The 22333-nt window shown below is 41.0% G+C and overlaps 1 protein-coding gene across 6 annotated transcripts in view; it reads right to left on the bottom strand.

Moving 5' to 3' along the window:
* The window catches only part of Nckap5 (NCK-associated protein 5), a 901285-nt gene that overhangs the window by 540574 nt on the left and 338378 nt on the right, over positions 1 to 22333 (bottom strand). The window lies entirely within an intron of this gene.

The following is a 22333-nucleotide window of genomic DNA, read 5'->3' on the forward strand; positions in this document are numbered from 1 at the left end:
AAAGACTGCATATTATTTTTCACAGTCTAAGAAATTTTTAAAAATAAAGATTTAAAAACCAGATCATGAGTCGGTGAGATGGCCCAGAAGGTAAAGGTGCTTGCTGTGGAAACCTGAGGGTCTGAGATTGACTTGTTACCTGGGGGACCCACATGTGGAAAGAGAGAAACAACCCCTGAAAGCCAGTCTCTGGCCTCCACGTAAACATACACACACAATAAATACATTCATGCTAAATTAGGCTTAGTGTTTGTACTTCATAATGGGATTCATTTCGTATTCCTCATAACTACTTACAACTTCCAATATAAAGAACAGTCACTAAAATGTTAAGAATGCTTATGATAATACATGCGTTTTGAACAGCTTTTCAGGTTTTTAAAAAGTGAACGGATGACAGAGAGGCAATTAGCAGCATCTACCCAGCTCCCATTCTCAGTGATGATTGCCCTCGATTCTCCTCTAGTGAGATGAAGTGTTTGAGTGGCACTTGATTCCTCTTCCACTACATTTGTGATAACTCACGGGGTAGAGGGGGTGTGCTTCATCCCCAGGTTGGTGAGAGAATTTCCTGCCTCCAATGGCTGTGAGACATCTGACCAACAAACCAAAGAAACAAAAGCAACTTTCTAGCCTAAGTAGGTCAATGAAGAGCTTGCCTTGTAAGCACGAGGATCTCAATTGGAATTCCACAGCACATGGGAAAAGCTGGGTGTGGTGCCATGAACCCCAGAAGCCATCTACTGGCAACAGCACTACAGGATCCCCTCCCTCCAGCATACGGCAATATTAACTGGCTTATGTTTTCTAGTTCTTACCCCCCCACACCAAAAACCATTTTGTTCTGGCCTTTCCTGGCTTCTGACTATCATAATTTTCTTTCCCCTCTTTCACAAAGATCTTGGGAGAAGGGAGAAGGAAGGAGAGAGAGACAGAGAGAGGGGGGGAGGGAGAGGGAGAGAGACAGAGAGAGAGAGAGAGAGGGAGGGAGAGAATATATGTATGTGTAAAAGAATGCGTGTATGTGAGTTACAAATATATAGTGTGCATGAGAAAAAAAGGGGAGGGAGGGGAGGGAGGGGAGAAAGGGGGAGGGAGGGAAAGAATGGGGTGTCCCATGGTGGCTCAGTACTCCATTGACACTCACTCACTGTGCTGTGACCAGTTTGAATTTCACACCAAGAGACCTCTCTGATAAAGTCTGAGAACTGTACTAACTTTAGAAAGGAATCAAAATGGGAAGACAGGAGCCAGTAGGGGAATAGACCTGGGATGGACAAGTTAGGGGAGGAATTGGAGAGTGAATATGATAAACTACCTTGAATACACATATGAAATGCTTAAATTGATACCTTGCTTTAAAAAAGAAGCCTCTGACAATCAGCTCCTAGGAGTCCAATCCAGAATGATGTCCCCACTGAAGGAACCAATGTTGTAGGGTTGGAGAGATGGCTCAGTGGATAAGGCACTTGCTGGGCAAGCATGGGGACATGAATTCAAATCTCTAGCATTGTCATTCACAGATCTGGAATTGAAGGTACCTCAGGGGCAGAGGCAGGAAGATCCCTGGGGTTTGCTGGCTGCTATCCTAGATCCAAGTTCAGTGACAGACCCAAGAGATTAAGGCAGACAGTAATAGACCAGGACAGAGGACATCCTTTTGTGATCCTAAGTAAATACACAAAGGAGGGCTGCATCAAAATAACCTATGTGTCTGCAGGTACTCAGAAGAGTGCATATGTTAGAGCAACCATTGCAAAACCACAGGTTGGGACTCAATAAATATGTAACAGGTTGGGACTCAATAAATATGTAGACAACTACCAACTCTAGGGGAAAAGAAAAGTTACTTCACACAGGCAAAGTTAGAATGCAAATTCAGCCTTGAATAGTGCTATTTTAATTAACTAATACATTAATTTAGAATTTAACAAAAGATTAAATGGGAAGTACCAAATAGATGACTGCCACAGAAAGACTAAATCCTGTTCTCTCCGTGAAAAAGAGAAGTCACTATTAGAACTGAGAAAGTGATCAAGCTGCAGAAGAGGTGGCAGCATCTACGCTGTGTCTTCCCTCTCCCTATACAGTGACGTTTGTGGTACCAGAAACAAACAGCCTAGTCTCTTTCATCAATAATCTGGTTTGCCCTAGATATCCTGGCAAGACTTGCCTCCAAACACTGGTACCAAAATGGTTAAGAAGCCAGTTGGGACTGGCTTCCTTTTCATGCTAATTGAAGGTTCTTACAAACAGTTTTGTGTTAAATATATATATATATATATATATACATATATACATATATATATATATTAAACAAACAAAGAATGCTTGCCTTTCAGCTCCTCACAGCAAATGTACATTCACGCTCCCGTCTGAAGGGTTTAGTTCCCCTACTGACAAGAGATAACTGCAATTTCATGACGTGCCCCTATTTTGTTCTGCTGCAAAGTAGGGAGCTCATTATGAGGCTGGTGCTGAGTTTATGATTACAAACCCAATGCCTGGGGACATGTGATCAAAAGCCATGGATCCTTATCTTCAGAACAGGGACAAAGCACAATGTCAAAGATACACAACAAATCAGACAGCACACTCACTTCCCTTTCAGTTCAGCGAAACGGAATGTGTAACTCAGGAAGAAATAGATCCTGTCTTCTTAACACATTTCAAACCAAATGGAGAATTGGTCTCAGGGTGCTAAAGTCCTTTTATATAACCCCTGGGGAGATGGTACAGGGCATAAGAGTGCTTGCTATGCAAGCATGTGGACCCATGTTGGAAAATCTGTAACATCCATGTGTTACAGGCATGGCCACATGTGTTCCCGTCACCTCAGTGCTGTGAGGGGCAGGGGGTAGACAATTAGTGGGGCTTGCAGGCTACCAACCTGGCTCTAGGTTCACTGAAAGACCCTGTGTGACAAGCATAAGAAGGTCAGTGACAAAGGAGGGTACCCAACATCTTCCTCTGGCCTCAACCCAAGATAGTAATAAAGGACAATGAATTATTTAATGTGAGTCATGGGTCTTCAGAACACCACTGGCGGATCTGCAAGAAAGCCCAGGTAAAGATATACATAAACACACACATACACACACACACACACACACACACACACACACACACACAGAAACCACTGATAATTTTAAACATTGGAAAAACGCCTGCAAGGCTCCTGGGTTGACAAAATATTTCCCAAAAAGAAGCTGCCCAGAAATAGGGGGCCATGTTCAGTGTGTGAAGAGTGGAGAACAGATTTGGGGTTCCACAGGGCCCTCTGGCGCACCAGAGTTGATTCCAGAATTCTCTAGAAACAATTCACTAGTCATTAGCTTCTCTAAAAAGGATCCACAATTCATACACATATTGAGCAGGAAGAATAGGTGCTGAGACTCTGTTTCAAATAAATCAATAAAAATTGTAATTATATTATAGGCTAAATATACATATAATTGTTAGATGTAAGCACAGATTTTTTTAAGGCTTGTTTTTATTTGAATGTCTGTTTGTGGGAATGTAGATGCACATGCAGATATTGACATAAGCCAGAGGGTTTCAAAGCCCCTAGAGCTGGAATGACATGCCGTCACGAGTCCCTGATATGAGTGCTAGGAGCTGGACTCGGAAGGTCTGCAAAAACAGCACAAGTTTGTAACCACCAAGCCCTCTCTAGTACCAATAAAGAGTGACTTAAAAAAATAAAATAAAACGAGCACCACACCTTTCTCCTTTAGCAAATAATATTCCTGCTTGATTAATAAAACCAGGTATCCTAGACTCCCATCTTTGCTTCTGTAATGCGTGATGTCACATGGGAGTAGCCTCTGCCAAGCCACTACCATGACAGAATAAGAATAAAAATGGCAAACACCACCACAGCATGGCTACATAAAAACTTTAACTCCATATATCCTGAGAATGGTCCAAGAGCTCCAAGGCCTTCTGAACACTAACATGAAGTAATGCCCACGAGTCATATGAACCATGTGGTGCATGTGCAAATAAGACAGATGCCTTGTTTCTCACCAGTCAACAGCTTAAACATGACTGTTATTACTTTTCACTAAATTCATAGAACAGATATAGATATAGATATACACACATTTAGTTAAAAGCATTACTTATGTCTGTGTATGTGCATCTGTGTGCATATACATCTATCTTTGTGTGTGTGTGTGTGTGTGTGTGTGTGTGTATCCTGTGTGTTTGAGCATGTGAGGTTGTGAGACTGTGTACCTGTATGTGTGTGTGCATTCAGTATGTATGTCTGTATGTGTTCAATGTGAATATGCGTATATTTAGTGTGTGAGAGTGTATCCAGTATGTCGGTGTGTGTGTGTGTGTGTGTGTGTGTGTGTGTGTGTGTGTGTATTCAGCACGTCTGCATGTTCTTGAACATTTGGAAAACAGAAGTCAACTTCAGATATCACTCTTCAGCTATCGTATAACTTATTCTTCTATTTTTCTTTTCCATACATGATTACTCTGTTGGCATTATTTCTACCCTTTCCTGACCACCAAGCAACTCCTCCTGTGCTACACAGACTGCACAGGGGGTGGGGGGTGGGGGAGGAAGGCACTCCACCAAACAATACAGCCTATTCCTGTAGCATCAGGTTGCTTCCCAGGACTTGAAGGTAAGAATTCTACTGTTGAAGACACCACATTCTTCAGACGGAGGGATTTGACGAATTGAGCTGGAACTGATTTGGAAACCTTCTCAGTTCCCAAAGGTGTTTTGCAAGTTGCCAAGGGGAAAAAGCAACCAGTAGTCTTTTGCAGCCCACAAAACACAGAAATGACCCTTCCAGCAAGACACCCAGTGGTCCGACAGTGGTACTTTACTCTTTGAGATATGGTTTCTCACTGAAGCGGGAGATTTACCAAGTACATTAGGACTGTGCATGACCACTGACTTAGCCCGCTATGAGATGAGATGAGATGACAAGTACACAGTACAACCCCTGGCCTTTTCTGACGGCTTCTCGAAACTGAATTCAGGTCTTCATGCTTGCAAGGCAACATGTAAGAGGTTCACACAGGCTGGAAAAATATTCTCATACCCATTTTCTTTGCAGTTTAAATACCATTCTGTCCAAAACATGAAATACCAATGAATATACATTAAGGCGAAATCAAACTCATTAGCGTTAGCGCTTTCACAACCACCATTACTGTGTGCACTGCCTCTGTGAGAGTTAGCGGGCGTTTCTAAGGATGCTATGCATTCTCGAGCAATCTAACGTGAACCAAACAGAAATACTCGTAGAGTGTATCAAGAAGACACTAAGGCTGGGAAATGGCTCAGTTGGTAAAGTGCTTGCTACAAAGTATGAGGCCCTGAGTTCAAACCCAGATCCTTCTAGAGCTAAATATATTGGCAGGCATTTGTAAACCCTGTCTGGGGATATAGACAACTTGGGACTCACTGTGTAGCTTGCTTCAGGAATTCTAGGTCAGTGAGCAGCCTGTCTTAAAAAAACCTAGATAGAAAAACATCTGAAGTTAGTCAGTCTCTCTCTCTCTCTCTCTCTCTCTCTCTCTCTCTCTCTCTCTCTCTCACACACACACACACACACACACACACACACACAGACACACACACACACCACTACCACCAGCATCACCACTACCACCACCAGCACCACCAAATTCCAAGTGCCAATGTGCCCGGCAGTGGAGAAGAAAAATGCAAATTCTATTCCACACATGCACACATGCTCAGTTGTGGGCTTTGTTTCAATCAACACTTCTTCCTAATTTTCCCCATGAAGATACTGCCAAATGCCTAGAGGGAAATTAGATAAATGACTGTTTTCATCTGTGCCTTGAGGCGGGGTGTTATGCTCTAAAATCTTGGGGGGAACAGTTCAATTCATCATCAGCCAGCCCTGCTTCTAGCAGAGTCCCAAGAATAGAAGACCCAAGAATAGGAGCCCGGTGGCGATCTGGTATGTGTGCAGAGAGAACAGGTTTGCTCTCCCGAGGAGTCCAAGGACCATTATCTCCACACACAGACATCCTGGGGAGTAACCCGCTGCAGAGGGCAGGACAATGCCAAGAGGCAGGCGCACCTGTCGCTAGGGCAGATGGGGAGACCAGTGACAGCTTTCCCTGAGTCAAGGCTAAATTAATTAGCCTTTCCCCAGTGCTTCATCTCATTATGCATCTCTCCAGATATGGAAGGAGAGAACAGATTGTAAACAAACTTTTATAAGGCACAGCACAGACTAAAGAAAACTCTACAGATACCTTTTCACTTCATCAATCCTAAATTCTTTTTTAAAGCACCACAAATCACACTTTCATTCCATGTTGGGAGAATCTGTTTACATTTATGATACATAAAAGTTAGTGAGTGAAGGGCTATTAAAAATCTGTAGACTTTTGCAAACATTGTGTACCAGTCACTGAGTAACTCAACAGGTTGATTTCAACACCCTGGTTCAGGAGCAAACAAGCATCTAATGGCATTAAGTTTGCTAGTAAAGTTGTAGCCTCCATTCCTCCCAAATCTAGAGATGTTTCATCCCAAAGAGTATTCTGAGTTGGAATGAATAGATAAATTAAAACAAAAACCAGGAATCTACAATTTAGTGGCTTGCCTTTTAATGATAACAAATATGGCAAGCGTTCCTTGGAGCTGGTGAGATAGCTCTTTGGTACATGAGAGCCTGAGTTTGATCTCCAGAACCTACCTAAACAAAACTGGCTACAGGAACCCATACTTACAAACACGAGCCCTGGAGACACAGAGCTGGGTAGATACCTGGAGCTCACTTGACAGCCAGCAAAGCCAACTCTGCAAGCTGCAAGCCTGTGGGAGACCTTTAATAGAAGACAAGGCAGATAGTATCTGAGAAATGATAGCTCCTCTAAGTTCCATATGTACACACACACACACACACACACACACACACACACACACAAAACTCCTTATCCCATATAATCAGTCATTCTCCAAAAACTGTTCTTACATTCCCAAGACCTCAGACGCAAATAAAACCTACATTCCCATTGATTAACTCACTCACCCAGCTCTCCACGGAATCATCTATGATATCAGCACTCTCTACTTATCCATTTCCCCTCCCTAAAAGGCCTTGAGAGGCTAAAGGGTTAGAGCTACACGATTTAAGTGTGCAGGGCACAACACCCACATAAAAGGTACTTTTAATCTTACTACTGTGGGTAGGGAAGGGTGGCGACAGGAGGATCCCTGAAGCTCATGCCAGTAAGTCTAGCCAAATCCATTAGCTCCAGGTTCAGGTAGTGATCCTGTTTCAAAAAAAGAGTGTGTGGAGGTGGGGGGTGTAAAATGTATCAAAGAAGATGCACAGTATTGACTGTTGACATTTGGGCTTCCCACAAGAGGCACACACATTCCTGTGTACCCATGCGCACGCCTCACACAATGACACACAGACAAACACACACATATAAGCACACACCCACCTAAACCACAGAACAAAGAAGTTAACCCTATGCCTCAAAGTTCAACAACTGTGCCAATGTGAGCACACAAGAAGAACGTTGTACATCCTAGGTAGCGCCAGCACACTGGTTGGTCACTTTTTAAAGATGCAATTAATTTGTCCCTCTTCATTTTCTCCTTTTTTTCCCACGTGTATCTATTATCTTTCCCTAGAATAACATGTGCTGTTTATGCTGAAGTGTTTGATAACTTTAAATGGGCCTCCTATAACACAATAAAGAATAAGTGTGATACTACTCTTTTCTCCCATATCTCTTTCTGGGGTAGAGTACAAATCTCTTACCAATGAGCCTGCAAAATGCATACAAGAGAAAACCCACCACACTTGGAGATACAAGTTACTTTTACTAACTGTTATACTGATCTCCCTGGAGTGCAAACTCTGGCCAATGATTTCAAATAGAGACATATGCAAGTTTATGAAACATTGGAAAACAAATTAATTTCTTCCATTAACTTTTACTTATGTAAAATGCTATATGTAGACAAGAGTTTTTATGTTTAAATATTAAAAAAAAACCCTGGACGTCCCTACATTCTCAAGGATCCCATTTCTTTTTAATATTGAAATTCTACTCAAAAGAAATCAAATAAAACTAATAAAACTGTGTCCCGTGATGTTCAGCCATCTTCCCTTGGTTCTGACGATATGCAGATTGATGGGTTGTATGTAACTGAAAAAAAGAATGGGACTTCTTCAGGAAAACACATGGTGTCTCCTCACACATGAAAATAGCCCTTATGTGACAACTAATTGAGTTCGCCATGGCTTTCAACTATCAATAGCCTTGAAATTTCATTCTGGCCCTGTTTTGATTGAAGGCGCTGGAGATGGTGTCTATGCAAAGACTCAAACCATCTGTGTAGCCTCAGGACAAGGAGGCTTGTGAGTTTTGAAATGAAAAGGCTTCAGGACATTGACTGAAATTCTGATGGACATTAACAAGAGTCTGTACACAAAGTTCCCTTCACCAGCATAGTGAGCCATGGTCTCAGAGTGGATTCTTAGCAGAATGGTCATGTTTAGGCAAGATTGGGAATACTGTGAATTCACTGCTAGAGTAGACTGCCTACCGAGATAGAGATACTCAGCTCTACTCTGAGAAAGATTCAGTGAAGAGTAAGAGTTCACTGAGTGCTCTGAAGCATGTCCCAGAAAGGTACAGTGTGTGCGTGTACAGTCAGTGTCATGGACTGAAACATTCCATCCACGTAACAATTGTGATTTGAAGTCCTAACCTAAGGCTTCAAAGTTGATCTTTTAAAAGACAGGGAATGAAGGTCTACTGAGCTGATCACATTAAAACAAAGTCCTTGGAATGAATCTTAAGCAAGAATGCAGGTCTTACAGAACAGGGATATCTTTTTTTTTTTTTAACTTGAGTATTTCTTATATACATTTTGAGTGTTATTCCCTTTCCCGGTTTCCGGGCAAACATCCCCCTCCCCCTCCCTTTCCTTATGGGTGTTCCCCTCCGCACCCTCCCCCCATTGCCGCCCTCCCCCCAACACTTGTCACTTCCTCGCACACTCTCAGGAAAAGTGGCATGTTAAGAAGTGTGTGTGCACTGGGGTGGTGGTTCTGCAAGCCTCTGAAAGACAGGAATTGCCAACAAACTTTCAGGAACTCAACAAGAGGCACAGAACACATCCTAAAAGCATTTTGAATGAGCTCATCCAGCCCAGTCTTGATCTTGGCTTTCAAGGCTGTAGAAATGTAAGGCAATCCGTTTCTGTGGTTTAAGGTTTCTTGTTTGAGACACCATGTTAGGCCATCCCTAGCAAACCAACACATTTCAGGGGGAAATCTACCCACTGTGTTCATTTATATGCAATTCATATCTCTGAATATAAGATAAACCTCCCTAATCAAAACACCCCAAATCTATCACTTTCTAAGTCCAGAATACTTCAGATTAGAGGCGGTCAAAGGGTAAAGTCTGGGAAAACTCCAAAAAATCTGAAATATATCGATGTCTGAAAATATCTTTTACCCACGCATTTTTGGTAAAGGATACTCCACCTTGGTACATGTAAAGAGTTTGGTACACTTAACAGGTGTTCTAAGCAAACACATTTTCTACAAAGGGCATATTGAATCCTGATCAGAAGAAGAAGGGAAGTATTTTTAGAAAAAAGCCCAATCTATTTTTTAAACATCAAGGCTGCAGTACACTAAAGTCAACCAGGCACATGTGACAAAACAATCATAATTTTTGGAAAGCTATGGGTTTCTTAATCTAAATAACTCAATACAGTTAGCCAGTCCTGCTTAAAGAAACTAAAAGTAGCTATGGTGAAGCCAAACAACACCATGGCTCAATCTCCACAGGTGCATGGAACCTTAGCCCTGGAAACATCTAGAACTTCTGGTGTGTGTGTGTGTGTGTGTGTGTGTGTGTGTGTGTGTGTGTGTGCACGTGTGTGCATGCGCGCACGCGGATATGTATGCATGTGTTTATGTGCATGGAATGGAGAAGCATTTGTGCATGAGTGCATGTGCACACAGGTACACATATGTATGTATGAAGGCCAGAGATGAACTGAAGTTAGGATAGAAATATACTATGGAGAATAGAAGAACCATCATACAAACCAAATTGGGTAAACATTAGATAAAATTTCCAGTCATTGTGATTAGAGGGTTGTTGCTTAACAGGACACAGGTACCTCTCCTTATTCGTGTACTTCTCTGTGACTTAATGGTCTTTACTACTCCTAGATTTGTGCTAGTAATTAAATGAGAGGTGTTTTTCCTTCTGCTTTGAGACAGGGTCTTATGCAGCCCATTTGCTAATGTGTGAGTTTTACACTGGATCACCTTATCAATGTGTGTTCTGCATACTTACCTTTAGTGGACTCTGGACTGCAACTTGGACCTATTGTAATAGGTAGATGCTAAGTTCCCTGAAACTCAAAGGAAGGAAATTGTGGGCCACCTAAAAGAAGCTCAGGAATTGTGGGCTGGGGATTTAGCTCAGTGGTAGAGCGCTTGCCTAGCAAGCGCAAGGCCCTGGGTTCAGTGCTCAGCTCAAAAAAAAAAAAAAAAAAAAAAAGGAATTCGTGATACCAGATAAGGATAAGGATCTAAAGACATCTTACACTCTGATTATAATACTTAAATATGAGGAAATAAATGAGCAAAGAGAATAACCATCTTGATGGTCAAACCATGAGCGATTACAACAGAAAACAACTGATCAGGCAAGAAGTATCACACAGGGTCCAAACCATTCTATTTCTAAAGGTAATTGATGTTTGAAGGAAAGTATATAGAAATATGAGAATCCACCTATCAATATGTTAAATATCTGATCCATAAACTCATCTCATAGTAGTTGACACTTTGATGGGTCGCAACCTTGCCCATTTGCAAAAAGCAGAAGGGTAATTTAGGCTTCATTAAAACTTCCTATCAGAAGCAGCAAAGGTGGGCTATATCAGAAGGAAGTCTTATCTAAAGTATATAAACAGTATACATAAACAGACACCAAGTTATTCCTCCCATGGAAAAGTCTTATTCAGCAACTGTCCAACAATAAGTAGAAAGGCCCTCATGAGTGCCTTCCCCATTAACTCTTACCACCAACTGCTGAACTGTTGACATCTAATACATCCTGCTAGAAGGGAAGGCATAGTTTCCAGTTGTGTATCTATTGGAGAGTCTCTTAGGGTCTACTGGATAATTCCAAATCAAAACCCATGGTTATATACAGACAACCTTCTACTAAATGCTGTGGGACACACAAAAAAATCATAATTACAATCATAAATACAGTGATGAGATTAGTAGAGAAGGAACAGTAGCAGGCATGCAAAGGAGCTAAGAAGACGCTGTGGGGAGGAGCCAGACTTTACTATATACATGTATGAAAATGCCAAAGATAAAATGTATCAACAAAAACGTTTTAAGAGATTGACTTGGATTTTACTTGTGGTAAAAGTAAATAACTCATTATCTTTTTTTAAGCAGCCATGGTGAGAAAGATTCTCATATCTAAGTACAATGACAACACCCCAAAGACAGGGGTGGTCTTCAGGAAGAAATGTACAGTCGCCATGAGTGACAAATTAAACTCAATCTGGGACTGGAGAGATGCCTTAGTAGTTGACAGTCCTCACCTCTTTCCTAGAGGACATATGTCAGCGGTTCAAAACAGTGTGTACTAGGAAATCTGACACTCTTCTCTGGCCTCTACAGGCATCCAGATGCATGTGTGCATACATACACACATTTAAAATTATAAAGTACAACTTTAAAATGCATCACTCTCCAAGCTCATTATTTTAATGATCTGTAAATCTGTCCCTTTCCCAGATACTGGGGAGACTTATCATTTCCTTTCTCTACGTTCCTCAGCATGGAGATATTCCCAACCCTTCTCAAGCCTTCATATGAAATCACCTCCCGTAACTACATGGGTAAAGGAAAGATGTGTTTTCCTGTGGAAGGGAAGGAAGCTGTGATCCAAATGCAGCTGCTGCCATTCTGCAGATTATGAAAGGCCCCCTGGGTCTGCTCCTGGGAGGAATTTTCACACCTTAAAAAAATCTGCCTCTGCATATTGCTGTTCTTATATGAACCTTCCAACAGTAAGAGACTGCCGTGATGGACAGAGATGGACAGATTTATCAGATTTGCCATACGTACATACGTACGTACATACATACATACATACATACATACATACATACATACATAAATACATAAATACATACATACATACATAAATACATACATACATAAATACATAAATACATACATACATACATATATACATACATAAATACATACATAGGGATTCCATTAAGGGAATGGATGGACCACTTTGGCTAGTTTCCTAATCCATATGGAGAAAACAAAAATGGAAACATTTTTGACAATGTTAGGCACTAAAGCACTGCCAAGAACCAAAACCCAAAATGTGAGCAATGTCCCCATTAGACTGCAAGGAAAAGAAAACCCCTCAACAGACACTCTGGCACATGGGCAGTGTCTCTCTCTACACTCAATACAGTCAGCCTGTTCAGTGTGACACCTTGACAAATTAAAGGACCAGAACCACTGTCACAAAAACAAAGGGAAGAAAGGAAGGAAACTCACAAACAGGGCTCACAAAAGATGGATAAGGAAGTTGGAAGAGAATTCAAGCATTGATTAAAGGCCAGAAAGGAAGCTGAGATAACTGCCTAGTGTCGCTCACACACACCCCCACCCACACCACCCCCACTCCTGCCCAAGCTCATCGTATTGTTTCTTTTGGCTCGGGCTGGGAGAGCTTTGTCCTGTGTCTAATAATACCATTATTTATGAAATGGAAGAAAAACATTCTGATAAAAATATACCTCAATAGAAAAAAAGAAGGAAAAGTCTCCTCTATAATCAGAGTCCATGGATGAGAAAGAAAGGGGTTCTCAAAGCAATAACAATTACAAAGCAGTCGGAGAACAAGATAAGCATTCGCAGAAGCAGCAGCACAAAAATCTATTCAACCGGCCCGTGCTTTCTGTTACATGAGTCCAAGAAAGGATAGCAGTCTCTCACTAGGGAAACCTCACTGTGAAACTCAGCCTGAGCCAATGTGTGGCTGGGGTGGAAGATTGTGACAGGAAGGTTGTAAGGAAGGAGAGGGAAAGATGGCAATATAATTCTTTGTAATCCCTCTTTCAACATGACAGTCCTTGACCTATTACAAATCAATAGAGCAGACTCAAGATTGTGGAAACCCAGTCTTGGACGGACTCAGTCAGAGCTCCTGCCCATCAAAAGCTAGAGTTTGTAAAAGCTTCCCTTGACCCATACGACCAATGCTCAGTTGGTTCAAGTATTTTCAATGCCACCTTGTTGATGTGTATATGTATATGTGTATGTATATGTGTGTGTGTGTGTATATATATGTATATATATATATATACACATATGTAGACATACACACATGATTTGTGGAAACTTTCAAACTGTTGGCTACAGGTGTTTCCTGTCATCAGTTTAGATATGTAGCATAAAGTGCTCTGGACTGCTGAGGATTTTACTCATCAAGGACAAGTTGATAAGGTACTTCACAGCTCTCCCTGAGAACTTGGTAGAGTTCAATATTGTCATCACCCAGGAACCTAGTATGTCACAGCTGTGCAGCAGCCATAAGCCTTTGTGCTTTGACGGACACTGCATTATTAAAGCTCCAACTCGTCCCCTAAAAGGGGAAAAGGCAGAGTTCCCTTTCAAGCAGCCACAGTGACATACACCTAAACACAAATGTACAGAGGCCATTTCTCTGAATTATAACAAGGTGTTGGCTCTTAAGGCAAACCGTACTTGACAATGGACACATTTTGGAGCCTGCCATCATTTTAAGACTGTGGGGACACAGTGGCAAGGCAGGCCACCTGTGAACAGATATAATCATCACCACTTGACAGGTACTGACACTTTTTCCTGGTGGATATGTGAATTTAACCTTCTGGGTATGGCAACAGCAGAACTGTTTTTGTATTCCAAAAGAACCGAGCATGGTTTACTCCTTTGAGGCAGTGAATGTGACAGTTGGGCTCACTTTAATTCAGTTGACTGTTGGCAACAGACACTAGACAGGAGTAGTTACCGAGCCTGTTTGTCATATTGAATTTAATATGCAAATCGCACATACATAACATAAAGTATGGCTTTTATTTTACAAAATAAAACAGGAAACTGCAACTTGTCCTAGAGGTAGGCAAAAGAAGAATCAAAATCAAATTTTACTGCCCATACATTTTCCTGGAAGTTTGAAGGACCAACTTTGCCTTTTTGAAGAATGGCCAAGTGTTAAAGAGAGAACCAAGGTATCGTGAACAGATTTATGCACAGTAAGCAATTAAGCTTCTTAAGGCAAGCTTTTAGATGGATATCAAGGGACATCCTTAAGGTCAAACAACAATTAGGAGCATCAGTCAAGAGTTATAGGGCACATCCTGTGATGTATATATGAGCTGCTTGATAGATCCTTTCTGAGCTCAAGTTCACCTGACTTCACTTTCCATCTCAGTGATGATTTAGTCAAACCTCATTATTCACATAGCCCACGTTTATTGATTGGTCTACCTGCTGGACAAAGGAAATGAGCAACATCAAGATCACTAATCTTCATGCTTCCCTGGGGTCTTGCAGGAGGAACAGTGAAGGCATGAAGGGCTTGGTACATGTTCCCAGCTGAAAAGTCAAACAAGGACATGCTCTCCGTCTCTCAGAATCAACAGGAATTTGTAGTGAGAGCTTTGGTCTCTTGAACAACCCAATTATGTAAACATGTTTACATATGTCTTACAATATTTATAATATTAAATATTACATTGCATACATGTGCTCTCTACTGTGTATTGTTGGTACGCACATGCCTTCTGTAACATCACTGACTGCAATGGCTCTGACTCTCACGTCTTGGTTGCAGTATAGTTGCTATAGACTTAATACTAACAAATCAACAGTGTGTATTAAGTAAGTCATCTTTAAACAAAAACTCAAACTAGAGTAAAGGCCAATATTTGGCTGAATCAACTGTGACTAGAGCATTTCCCTAGAAGCAAGGGTTCGTTGCTTTGTTAACTCAGTTATCGGAGGTGACTTTAGCAAATTTAACTATTATGTATTATGAGCCCTGAGTGTATGTACCTTACTGATTGTTTTTAGCGTCTATAAAAATGTAGGTTAATAAGCAAAACCCATGAAAGGATAGGACATAGGTCCCAAAGGAGAACCTATACTACTATTCTGCTAAATAGACACAGTATTAAATTGTCCCCTAAGATTAGACTGATGAATCGCACAACTTCATCAGAGAAGCTTCGTTCTACGGTAGGTGCTGGTTAATACAGAGCTCCTTAACCGCTCAAAGAATATAAGACCATGGAATGGTCAGCTCCAAATGGGGCAAAAAATAACAAATCCCCTCCTCCTGAGACTCGGGATCACCATGGAAGAGTGCTAGGGGTAGTGGAGGACATCATTGAAACTGCTTTCCAGACAGGACAAGGCTGCTGAAATAAAAACTGACAATGACAGTGACAGCATGCACATGACAGGCACAAGAGATAGCCAGTCAAAATCCCAGCAGGGAGTAACAAAGGTGTACCCCTGGCAGATGAAGGATTGGCAACTGATGGATGCTAAGGGGGGAAAGAGTCAGTTTCCTTCTAGGATATGAGCTCTGATAGACTACATATGCTCTAGTAGACAGCCCCATACTCATGTCCATACAGGCAGCACTGAGTAATTTTAAAATTAGCACATGAAGTTTAGAGAGAAAAAAAACAGTATGGGGAATAGGGAAGGATTTGGAGGGGAGGGAATATGGGGATATGCTTATTCGAAACATATTATATGCAGGTATGATGTTCTCAGAACAATATGAAACACAAGGAGTTTTACTAAACCTAAAAGTGATTGTCCAAATGTTTCTGAGAAAGCACAAGAAGGAAAAGGTCTATTATATATAATGCGAGACAAGTAGAAAAACACCATTTCATTATAGTGTATTGATTAAGACGATAAATTAGAAGTGAGAATTGTGAAGAAGATATTTATAATCAGACATAAGGCATGCTGGTGTTAGAATGGGATGCAGCTCAGTGGTAGCAAACTGAGGTGCCAGTGCCACAAACACACAGAAAAGTACAGGGACTTTAGATCATCATCAAAGATCTACTCTATCAGATAGAAAGCCTGAGGCTCATGATCATGGTTTCCCTCTCCCTTAACTCCTCCCAGAACTTTCCTACCTCCCTTCCCATTGAACTTAATGCTCCCTCACCCCCATGTCTCTCAAAAAGGAAAGAAAAGCAGAAGAGAAAAAAATAAAAATAAAAACAAACAAATAAGCAAAACGCTAAAAAGACAAAATTGCCCAAATGTAAGAAATCAAAACAAAAAGTCCACAAAAAGAAGGGAAAAAAAGAAGGAAAGAAAGAAAGAAGACAACCACGTGGACGGCTACTACTGGGTGTGGGGCCCACTCTGTTGTGCTTTTGGCATACACAGTGAATGTGCATTGGAGAAAACTGATTTTCCCTTGGCCAACATGTGCCAACTGCAAATGGCTTTCTGTCCAGATACCCTTCTCAATACTGTGATATTTTTAGGCATAGATAAATCTACATTTTTATTTTATATGTGTGACAAAGTAAAGTTTGGTTCGAACCAACTCAATTCAGATTTTACCATTTCAGAATGAAGTGCCTAGATACACATTTACTTTATTCTATAAAAATATTAGAACTAAAAAAAATGGGAAGATATATGAAACTGAAAGGTCACAGTTCTTAAAATATTAGATTTAAAATTTAAGGGAACATTAAGATATTTGAAAATCGTTTGTACAAGGTGTACCTGTTCATAGACAGTTCATTAATTCCACAAATATTACTTTAGTTCTGTTCTAGACCAGGGCATCAAAAAACTGCAAGACAGGGCTAAGACTGGAGATCAGAACCCCGAGAATCAACATAAATGCAAGGTAGACAAGATAGCCAATTCCAACCTTGGAAGTCAAAGAATAGAAATTCCATGAACAAACTCACTAACGAGTCCAGCCTCACTAGAAGTCTCTAGGTTTGGTTGAACATCTCTGCCCCAATAAATAAGGTAGAAGGGCAGAAGAGTGATCTGGATCCCCTCCCAACACACACACACACACACACACACACACACTGAGAGAGAGAGAGAGAGAGAGAGAGAGAGAGGTGTAAGATTAAAGTAACCAAACAATAACATAAAACTAACAACAACAATAACAATAACAGGACAGAAGATAGGATGGGACAGCCTTTCTGATGCTCAATGCCTAGAAGACTACACATAAATAGACATGATACTCAATAATCGAGAGCTTAAGGAATAAAATGTTACAACCTAAAACTGCAGCTCTGACAACAACTATAAAAGAAGACTCAATATCAACATTCAGAGTCCTTTTGGGCATCCTTTATCAATCCATCTCTAGTAAATAGAAACCCTCGAATGATAATGAGACGATTTCAAATCCTCATGGGAGGAAGAGGGACTCCCCTGTAGGCTGGTTTATGCTAGTTGTTTCTCTTACCTTTGTCCTTGCATTACTAACCGACCAAAGTCAAGTTGGACTGAGAGATAGCAAGCCCATGCAAGCATGAGGACTTGAATTCGATCCCCAGAACCAGTATGAAGGTGTATGAGCTTGTAATCCCTGAGGATTACAAGGATTACTGAGGAGATAGCAAGTTCCCAGGGCTCACTGGCCAGCCAGCCTGGCGTACTTCATGAGTTTCAGATCAATAGTCCAAGCAGAGTAATATGGGCTATACCTTTGGCCTCTACATACATATGCATATATAAACATGCATACTCCATGTTAGTTGTTTTCTATTGCATCTTAAAGACCAGGAAGAAAAGCAATTTGGTGAGAAAGTTGGTATTTTGTTTATATAGACTAGGTCACAATCCATTGATAAAAACCAAAGCAGGAACCTGGAAGCAGAAACCAAGGCAGAAGCCGTGTAGAAATGTGATTTATTAGCTTATTCAGACTATTTTCTTATACAACTCAGGACCATATGTGCAGTGGTGACACTGCCCTCAGTGGGCTGGCCCTTCCCATGTCAAACATTAATCAGGAAAATGCCCCCACAGACTTGTCCTTGCTAACCTGATGGGGGTGTTTTCTCAATAGAGGTTCCTCTTCCCAGAAAACTCTAGTTTGTATCAAATTGACAAAAATGAACCAGAACACCTCGTCTCATACCTACACACATGTAAACACATGTAAACACTCAAGTATGCATGACACACATACATGGACAGACACAGAAACACACAGATGCACACACACACACACACACACACACACACACACACACACACACACACACAAGAACCAATGAGATGAAGGTTTGGAAAGAGTGCCTACTGCCTAAACATGTACACATGAATACAATGTCTTACTTTTGTGCTTCTGAGGACAGGAAGTTAATGAGAAGCGAGAAGGAGGTGACATGAGGAACAGCAACTCCAGATTGAGGCATTAGTGGTCACTTGGGAGTACAGCTCCTTGGAGACTGAAGGCAGTCAGAATATCCCTTATATAATTTCTGCCCAGACACAGGGACATCCATGAATAAACTTCCTAGCCCCTCTGAAGGTCTATTGTGTTCCCCAGCAGGAGCTGAAGTTACACGTGGGTGAGGTTGATGAATCAACTAGAAAATGGAGACAGCATATATGAGGACCCTGCACACAGGGCCCCTGAGAAGAGAAATGGATTCTTAAATCACAGGAAAAAAAGCAAAGGAAATCAATTGTTTGAAAATAAAGGACTTGGTTTCGGTGTGTTAGTGCACACTTGCAGTCCCAGAATGGAGGATGCTGAGGCAGAAAAATGAGTTTGATGCTAACTTGGGGTACAAAGTAAATTCAAGGCTAAGTGGGCTATGTAGTAAAATCTGAGCCAGCTCGAGCTGCTACTAATGTGACTCTGTCATATGTGTGTGCATGCTATATATATGTGTATACATACACACATATGTGCATACATACATGCATGAGCATACACATATACACATGTGCATATATGCAAGTAAGTTACAATCGCAACGTTTCAGAAAACATTAGTTTATCCCCAGGGCTGATTCACAAGAGTCTTTGGTGTGCATATAGTTTACACAGATGAGGCATAGAATATACATGGGTGCATAATGCAAACCAGATATTGTATATATTATATCTAATACACATATCAATAATACTGAATTGAAATTCTATGCAAATGCATGTATCTATAATTGGTAGAGATTTACTCAACTCCTCTCTCTTGGAGAGAGATTAATAATTTCCTAGACTCTTTGGCAGTTAGAGTTCTAGCCAATGAACTCAAATTGCAGAGAATGTATCAAAATATCATGGTGCCCCACAACTATGTTCATAGTAAGATATCACACATAAATATATACATATCACACTGACTCATAAGTACATATTGTTAATAAAAAATTATTTTAAAAGCACTAAAACAGATTACATCAGATTCTTACAGCCTTTTATATCCGAACAATCAATCAGTCAAATACACCTACTGAAGCCCACTCAATGTATCACATTTTGTCATGTTCAAAATAACCTTGCTTAAAAGTCCTAAGAGGAATTTTCAATGAGCAGCTGCCTCAAAATTAACTCCCATGTATGGATCACACTGTAAAGTTACAAAGCTAAATCCCAGCAAAATGGGCAGTTTGAGTGAGTGCCTCAGACTGCAAAAGATTGATGAACTCCAGCTGGAGGTCTCTACAACTCTGAGTGAAAAGGCTGTCCAAGAGCACGCAACGTAAGAGCACGCAACGTAAGAGAACACAGTGTAAGAGCACACCAAACACACTTCCCAGGTTTAAAAACATTCTCTAAAACAGCATACCACTCAATTGTAGAACTCCAAGTTTCTAACTCTTTCTGCTAATTCATTTCTTCCCGTGTCCTCTCTTCTACTTGAGAGTCACAGTGCAGGGAAGTGAAGGTCCGACTTTCCTGCTATCACCTAAGTTTTCAAACCAACCAGTCACTGTACAGCCCATTAACTAATTTCTCTCAACCCCTGCCACCTTTCATTCAGACTTTGTTCATGTGTTAAATTCCAAAGCATAGTAAATGGCACTGAATGTAACTTATTCATCTGCACTCAAAGCCAAACCCAGGCTTCAGTCACATTTTTTTTTTTTAATGATCAAAATCAGGCATAATGGATTGCTAGCACAAGCCTCATTTTTTTGCAAATAAAAATTCATACTCACCTGGGAGATGTTTCCATCTGCTTCTGTTGGTCTGGTTTCCACGTCTGAACTTTAATTATTATATGTGGGCATATTACCTATGTCTTCTATTGAAAGATAATCCTGACTTACTTCATCGAAAGGTGCTACCAAAATAATAAAGTAAGAAGTTTTTTTTCCCCAAATCACAGCTTATCATCCAGGTAGCGGTACATAAGCTAGATGAAAAGATAAATACAAGAACTTAAAAAAATATAAATTTTAGAAAAATATTACAAAATTTATTCTCACTGCACTGAGAATGAAGCCTCACAGTTATATACTCTCTAGTTAGAGAGATACGGTCATGGGCATAAGCCACGTAATCTGTGAGATCCCCAAATCCAATCCTTAGGAATGGGGGACGTATTGGGAATTAGTATGAAAAATAGTGGTGAGGTAAAGACAGTAGCATAAAAGTACTAAGCACATACATGTTGGTCAGACATGCAGAGATCAAAGAGCATATGCTTGTGGTATAGAGTGTTAGCCCAGTGCACAATTGCATGGAGTCTGACAGAGACAGACCTGGCTTGCATCAAAGTCCTGAGGAAATATCCAAAAACTCGGTACAGCATCCAGACACATCCCCTTGGCCACACCCCACTTTCCGACACCCCCCACCCCCTACCAAAGTAGCTAGATAACTGATTCATTCCATTTCCATCCAGATGGTGGGCGTCCCGAACAGACTTCTGATGCTGACGGAGTCTTGGGCATGCTTATTCAACGAGTCTTGAAAGGCATTATTCACTAATTTCATGTGGAAATGAAATTTCAACTTCCCATTGTGTACAAATAACTTGCCCACTTAGGCCACATACAAAGTGTGCTTTTTTTTTTTTTCCTTTTGCCAGGCAGGAGGAGACGGCTGGAATGTAAAAGACTTCCAGTGTGTGTCTCTGGCTCAGACCCAAGATGGCATATGGCAGTGCCACCAATCTCCTCCATAGGAAATCTTGGGTAACACTTTAAGTAAGTCCTGATAATGTGATTTACAAAGCGCTCATTGGATAGATGGCGTCTGCCTCTATTTTCCTTCATGGCAGGATACTCACCACATACACAACACACACACACACACTCTCTCTCTCTCTCTCTCTCTCTCTTAATGTTGTCTGTCTAACAGAAAGGAAAATCTGGAATATCTAAGAAGAATCCCCAGTTAGTGAATTTTCCAAATTATCTTACCTTACTATTCTCTTCGTCAATAATTTAATCTTGAACAAATGTTTCCCTTTGTGCTTCTCATGTCTTACCAGAAGCAGGCACAGAGAACTGGCTTCTGGAGAGCAAACTGGGTTTTTCAATGTAACTCCTAGGCTCTGTGTGGAGTGTTCCAGTGTTGGACTATAAACTACGCATGCTTCCTGAAACTTCATTCCAGGAAGTGTTTGCTGCCCAATATCAGAGGAATTGTTTCCCTGCCTTGTTTGGATTTTATGTCACAGCTCACAGGGCTTCTGTGCAACAGTAAATAAGCCCCCATATGGAGGCAACACTCTCTCGCCCTCACCATTCCCATAAGGAACACAAAGTGTCTTAAAGACATCATCAAAAATCAGTAAAGGCTTTCATCTCTGGAATCTGACTTCTGGACCTTTCCCAAGAAGCCTTGTTTGGATGATGTTTGCACAATGTAATTTGTATTTATAAACACGGCCCTTTGTCTAGTCTTCAGCAGCTCGTATAAGCAGCCCTGTTCCTGGGTCTGACATCTTTTACAGCGGAAGTTCCCAGAGCTGTAAGATAGGGCTGATAGAGCTGTAAGATAGAGTCTTGGGTCACGATTTGGAGTTAGAAGGCTTTTTCTCCTCTTCTGTCACTGATCCTGTTCTCATCTCTCTGCAGACATCGAGACTCTTTTCAACCCCTTGGCTGTGAGGGGATCATGCATCTTCCTCAGCCTCCCCCTCTCAAGGACACTTCAGAATGAGCTGAGTGATGCAGGGGGATTTCAGGTATAGAAATTATAGAGCAACAACAACAACAACAGCAAAAACAGTGAAGACAAAAACAGCCCAGTTACTA

Source organism: Rattus norvegicus, chromosome 13 (genome assembly GCF_021556685.1).
Source record: "Rattus norvegicus strain SHRSP/BbbUtx chromosome 13, alternate assembly SHRSP_T2T, whole genome shotgun sequence".
Lineage (NCBI taxonomy): Eukaryota > Metazoa > Chordata > Mammalia > Rodentia > Muridae > Rattus > Rattus norvegicus.